Source organism: Amblyomma americanum, chromosome 3, assembly GCF_052857255.1.
Source record: "Amblyomma americanum isolate KBUSLIRL-KWMA chromosome 3, ASM5285725v1, whole genome shotgun sequence".
Classification (NCBI taxonomy): domain Eukaryota; kingdom Metazoa; phylum Arthropoda; class Arachnida; order Ixodida; family Ixodidae; genus Amblyomma; species Amblyomma americanum.
Genome location: NC_135499.1, coordinates 169814156 through 169820844, shown reverse-complemented (window position 1 = coordinate 169820844; position 6689 = coordinate 169814156). Strand labels below are relative to the sequence as shown.

Below are 6689 nucleotides of genomic sequence, written 5' to 3'. Positions count from 1 at the left end.
CAGCTTCTCCGTTGATGTAGTGGCTGGTAGGTGGAGGACTGTCTTCTAGGCTTTCCTCACGATGGCGTCGGCTTGGTTCCTTTCGCCCTTGTTGGTGTTGCAGTACGGGAGGGAATACGTGACTCGGCTGATCACGAGGCTTCTGACCAGCTTTATCGCGTCCCCTTCCCTCAGACCGCTTTTTATTTGCGATACTCGAGTGATCATTCGGGTGACTTGCGTTGTTGCTCGTTTGAGGAGGCCGATTGCGTGTGTGCATCGCTGGTTGCTTTGCACCCACATTCCCAACACTCTAATTAGTTCTTTCTCCGCTATTTTTTGCCCTTCGAGGATGACGTTGAGGTCTTCCTCCGATCGCCTTCCTCGCCTGACTCTCAGGAGCTCTGACTTCTCCGTTGAACGGGCGTGGCCTCTTGACGTATTCTTCTACGCACGTTGCTGCTGCTTGTAGGCGTTCTTCTTTTTGGCTGAGCGAGCCTTGGTTGGTCCAGACCGTGATATCGTCGGCATATATGGTGTGCTGTATGCCTTCGATGTTTTCTATATATTTTATGGGCCAATCCTATCATTGCGATGTTAAACAAAATCGGTGAAATGACGGACCCCTGCGGGGTTCCTTTGTTTGGGGTGTGGAACTTGTCACTTCGCAGATCTCCTAATCCCACTGTTGCCGTGCGATTTGAGAGCAATGCCTTCACATAACTGTGTATTTTCTTGCCGCTGTTTAGACCGTTAAGCCCTCCCAGGATGGCTGCGTGGCTAACGTTCTCGAATGCGCCCTTGACATCCAGGGCCATTATCACGTTCTCTCCGTTGTATGGAATGTTGCTGAGGACTTCTTCCTTGATCTGTAGGAGGACGTCTTGCGTAGATAATTTGGTGCGGAATCCGAACATGTTGTGGGGGTACATATCTTCGTCTTCCATGTGTTGCTGCAATCTTCTTGTTACCACCCGCTCGTAAAGCTTGCCAAGGCATGACGTAAGTGATATCGGTCGGAGATTTTATACTTGTAGCTTATTCGCAGGCTTGGCTATCATCACTACTTCCGCATGTTTCCATTCTTCCAGCACTGTTCCCGCAACCCAGTGCGCATTGAGGAAACCCGTCAGCTGCGTGACTGCCTCATCGCTCAGATTGCGGTATTCACCCGTGTACGCTTCAGGTCGCTCCGCTCCGTATATCACATGACGCGGACTTTTTCCAAAAGTTCTTCGTTTGTTCCTTCATATTGATGGACTAGTCTTTGAATGGCTTTGCTGCTCTCCAATTTGGTTTTTGTGGGGTCCATTAAGGCTTTGAGGATACGCCACGTTCTTGCTGTGCTTAGGGTGCCGTTTAGCGAGCTGCTAAACTGTTGCCTGTCTTGCAAGTTGCGTTGCGTACTCGCCTGTCTCTTTCGTGATTTTCGGCAATCTTCTTCTTTAGCTTCATGTTTAGTCTCTGCTTTTTACACCTTTTGGTGAGTGCGCGTCTTGCCTCCCATAGCCTGAGGAGCCGTGAATCCACCTCCAGTGTTTGTTCCGTTCTGTCCACTTCTTGAGTGTATCTCTGCTGTATGTCTTTCAGCTGCCTGCACCAATCTTCTATGGAGGTTATCGCCCCTTCCATTTGCTTGCAGTCCTTTCGGAAGGCGTTCCAGTCTGTTATTCGGGTTGTTTCAATCTTTCGCTTGAAGTTTTCTGCTGACACTTGCGTTCTTATTATATAATGGTCGCTTCCCAGGTTCTCCAGCAGATTTTCCCACGTGGCCTGCCTTGGTCCCCTGACGTACGTCAGATCTGGGCATGTGTCGGGGCTAACGCTGTTCCCCAGGCACGTTGGATGATTTTCATCCGTTAGGAGGGTGCAATTTGTGGTTTCAGCTGCCTCGCTGACCTGCGCCCCCTTTTTGTTTTCTTTTTGATATCCCCAGCTCTGTCCGCGGGAGTTGAAATCTCCCGCTATGAGCAGAGTATTAGATTTTGCCAATTTGCTTGCCCCTGCAAGGAGTTTCTGGAAGTAACTCCGTCTCTCTGCCGCGGCGGACTATGCAGATTTATAACGAATGTGGTTTTCTCTTTCCTCTTTTTCTTGGGCATTACTTCCGTCATGATATGTTCTATCCGCGTGTCCGGGATTTCATCGTGCGCTATGGTGACTAGCTTTTTGCGAACGAGCGTAGCCGTGCGACCATTTTCCTGGCACGTGTATCCCTTGAGCGTCAGCACAGTGTTCGTCTCCTGCAGTGCTATTATGTCGGGAGAATTTTGTCGCGAATTTATGAATTGTTGCAGTAGGCCTTGTTTGTTGTGAGCCGAAATGCTGGCTCATAAAGTTGAGGTGGGTTTTCGTCGTTATCTACAAAATAACGGTATCGCCTCCATTACTTGTGTTCTGTTCATTCTCAGAGTAGCTCTTGGACAATTCGAAGATCTAATAATAATTACGGAAGTGGAAATGTCTACGTTTTAGATTGCAGAAGGTGCGAAAGACGATGGCGCTCGCATGCAGAATGCTGTTGACCACTGCTGACATCTCCGCGGCACTGGCAACGCGTCAGGGGCATGCCTATGCACTGATGTGCGCTGATATTACTCATGTGTACAACCCACATGTGCTGCAGCACTTCGTTCACCGGAAATGCAGCCACTGCGGTCGGGATTCAACCCCGCGCCCTTTGACAATGCAGCCGAACGCCCTGGCCTCCGTGCTACCGCGACCGGTTCTTTTGCAACCATAGACGCAGCACTTTTTGAAAGGACATGTTATGGCAGCGGAATACCTAACCCGCTGCGGTGGCTCAGTGGTTAAGGCGCTCGTCTACTGAGCCGTAGAACCTGGGTTCGAACACGACCGCGGCAGCTGCGTTTCGATGGAGGCGAAACGTGTCTCATTTAATATATGACACGGGTCCCATTTGGACCCACTACATTAAGCTTATTTTTGGAAATATGGCGGAGTGCTTGAAGCTTGCTTCACCTCCGCCACAGGTTGGCCCAGTATCGCACTGCCTTCGGGATCGGCCTGGGACATTATAGCGCGCGTCATTTCTATCCTATCTTTCAACTCTCCTACTTTCAGCTCGTGGTAGCGATTGTGGTTCAGCTTGAGCCAGTGGGCAGGCCTGTGCACTTTCCTTTTCCTTCTTCCTGACAACAACAGCAAGCAAGCAAGGCGCCCGTGTGCTGTGTGATGTCACCTTACTCCCTTCACTTAACGGCGAGCTTCGGGTGTCCACCGACATACGTGAAACAATTACTGCGCCATTTCCTTTCTTCAAAAATCAATTTTCAATTTTCAGCGGAATACCAGAAGCGCATGAGCACCGCACAAACTCAATTATGCTGGGCGTAGCTTTCGTTTCAAAATACGCATTCTTTTGTTGTTGCTGTTTGTGCACGCATGTTATTTTGTAACCACGAATGCAAATCCTATTAACTCTGTAGTTCGCGGTAAATTCCCGCACTCTACAACATCCTCAGTGCAGCTGTACCACAGTGAAGTCGATTGACGGCGCTCTTTGTGCACAGGCAACAGAATTAAATTATGGCGAGAGCTGGGCGGAGAATGGGGCGGGGAAGAGGGAGGATAAAGAGGAGGTGCAGTGTATAATCACAGCGTCCTTTTTAGACAGGCCTCCAGCAGCAGTATAGAATGCATTTAACACTTGCTCAAAAGTCATGAATTCAACTCAGCGGAGCCAATAGCGGTTCACAATGCTTGGAATGACAAAAATGACGCGCGTCATAACTGTAACCTAAGTGGATGCGCTGCATAGGGCTCGTAACGTATTGAATACTGTCTCACTTTGTTATTGGTGTTGTTCCCCTATCACATAGATGAAATGCGGTAGCCCAAAGTACGTTGCGCCATAGCTTCCCATCTGCGTTTCCAGCTAACCCAGCTGCCAACCTTTTAGACAGCGCACGCCGAAAGATTTGCGCTCGTAGCCAGTTCTTCCCTAGCAGGCTTTCTCTAAAGGCCGCTTGGCGTTATGCCGTGACTCGTGCCTTTAACTGAGAGAAGGTGTCACCGCGCAGTGAGCGCTGCTTGCGTGCTGCGCGATGCAGGACTCGGCCACACTTTGTAATGGTCCCGTGGGCGAAAAATTACAAACATAAAAACAGTTTGAATGACGACATTGCTTTGCCACGCTCATAATGGTCGTCGAGGCTCGGTTTGTTATATAGAGCACCGAGTGAGCCTGCTTACTGTCTTGTGCTGTGGTGTGTGCTGTGCTGTGCTGTGCTGTGTGCTGTGGTATGGTGTGTTGGGCTGTGTGGTGCGGCGTGGCGTGGCGTGCTGTGCTCTGCTGTATAAAAACTGCGCGCCTGAATGCGTGCGTGTGCTTTACCTGGCCTGTTTATACAAAGGTCATGTAAACCTTGAATATCAGGTGGCATCACACTTACTATCGCGCACCTCCGTACAGATAAGGCTGCTTTACTTGTTTCACTCTTTACGAATCCACTTTCAACACCACGCCGGTATTTTATATACTACAAGTAAGGATCCACTTCAGCAGTTGGAAACAAACACTAAGGCGGGACGACCTTCTGAAGGGTGATAACGTGAAAGCGGATGGTGCGCAGTGACGTACGTCACAATATTGGGGACACGCCTGCGCACCAATGAAGCTAGCTAGGCAATCAGCATGCATGGACCAGGATGCTTGCGTTCATAGCGAGGTTCACTGTCAGATGCCTAGTGTGGCGAATGCGATAGGTCTGTCGCAGTCACGGTAGGACCAATAGTCGCAGTGTTCCCAACACAGCACTGTAGACAAAGCGGCGTCTAGCGAGCATCCAAGGAAATTTTATAGCGCGCAGTCGTCGCCCCGTAAATGGACGTGTCAACCCAATGTATATTTATAGCTCGCTGCTCGCGCCTCTGTACGTCGCCACTGTATTGTTTGCAAATGAAAATGTCGCTTGACGAGGAATGGTCGACCGCGCGGCAGAATGCACTTACGCGACCTAAGCGAGGTTTGAATGATAGCCGAGAACAAAGGACGGCGTGAAAGGCGCTTCTGTCGCCGTCCGTATAACAGATGCTGAACCGTTACTTCATTCTTAACAGTAATGTCGCCGACATTGTTCACGGCGCATTGCTACCATAAATATTGTTTAAGCAGCCTGCAGTCTTGTGAGCTGTTCCCTTTGCAAAGCGCGCGCTTCTCTAAGCGACTTCATACGTGTTGCGCGACCCCTTTACACTTTCGCAAGTCATGCTCGCTCCTTGCTGTACACGCAAGCACCAGCACAATGTACAATGCCACAGAGAAGAACAAGCCTTCCACGCTTTTTTTCTTCCTAGGACGCGCAAAGGAAGCGGCAGTTTTTTGCCACAGTTGTGAAATAAGATGTTTCCAGCGACCGAACGGGCAAAGGGGTGTACGCTGTATTTGCTTTCCGCTCTTTAGCGGCAGTCCCGTCCCTGGCATTATTGGCGCGACGTCAGCGGCCGCAGCTACGAATGAGGAATTAGAGCTGAGAGCACAATCTGCCAGCCCCGTTCATCGTTGTCTCAGCATCGACGCTTTCAGAAGATACATGACATGTCATCAACGCAGCAAAAAAAAAGTGTTTATAGCGTGAAGGTGTTTATAGCGCCGTAATGACAAGATTAACTGCGGCACAGAGTATAACAACCGACTCCGAGCGACACGGGTACACTCGAAACTGCGACCTTTAATGAATAACGCACGAATGATTTCCCCTCGCGCCACACACCGATGACGGCTACATTCCCGATGAAATGCGTTACAACACACGTCGACACATGCACATAGCTATTCAATGTCGTGAGATTTCTTGGAATTGAACTGCGTAATACACACAGACAAAAATGTGGCGGCGGCCGGGAACGTGGCAGCGCGACTAAGCCTAGCCGCGTATGCGATGCTTTGTGTCGCAGCTTGGTGCTAATTAAATAAATTTCAAGCACGGCACACGCACCCCGAGTAGGTATCTCATTGTAGAAAAAACCCTTACGCCATTTTGTTGCGCTCGTAGTCTTCGTTCAGACATTGCTGCGCTAAGAGAACGTAAATATAGCACTATTGGTATTGTTGTAACCGAAAAGTTAAGCCAGAACTTATTATTAAGCCTGCATAAGTGTATACAGACTCATTCAGACAGCCTGCCAGGGAAATCAAATAGCAAGTCCCCGCATACTATCCAAGTTATAACTGCGTGCAGTTGTCAGCGAAAGCTGGCAGCACTAAAAAGTATACCGACCTTGTAACCTAAGAACAGTGCCAAGTTGACTGTTATCTGCCTCATGACTATCCTCTAGTTCATTACCTAGTCTTTTTTTTATACCCTAACCCTAAATGTAACACAGATGCATGTTATAAATGCAGCTTTTGTGACATTTTAAGACGCTAGACTGATTTAAAAGTATTAACAAAAATTAATTTGCTTCCCTCTTTCGATATACGTGACTAGCCGGTAATTTAACTGAAAGTATAACCGCTCAATTCCTATAGTGGCTTCCTGCTGTTCTTAACTTGTATTAACTCAAGAGCCTTGAACGCGAGTAATCATAAATACAACGATCGCCAGAGCGCGCGGAGAAAAAAGCCCAAAGGGTAAAGATCAAGAACCAGACTCGTTAGAAAATTTCATTCTTAACTGACGGGAAAGCATATGGCGGAGAAAATCAACGCTTTCGCAGATGCTAAGAGCGAAAGTATTAAAGGTCAT

At 48.8% G+C, this 6689-nt stretch overlaps 1 pseudogene; it reads left to right on the top strand.

Moving 5' to 3' along the window:
• The first annotated feature begins 2845 nt into the window (after nucleotides 1-2845).
• On the top strand, nucleotides 2846-3015 carry LOC144126496 (U2 spliceosomal RNA; annotated as a pseudogene).
• The last annotated feature ends 3674 nt before the right edge of the window (nucleotides 3016-6689 follow it).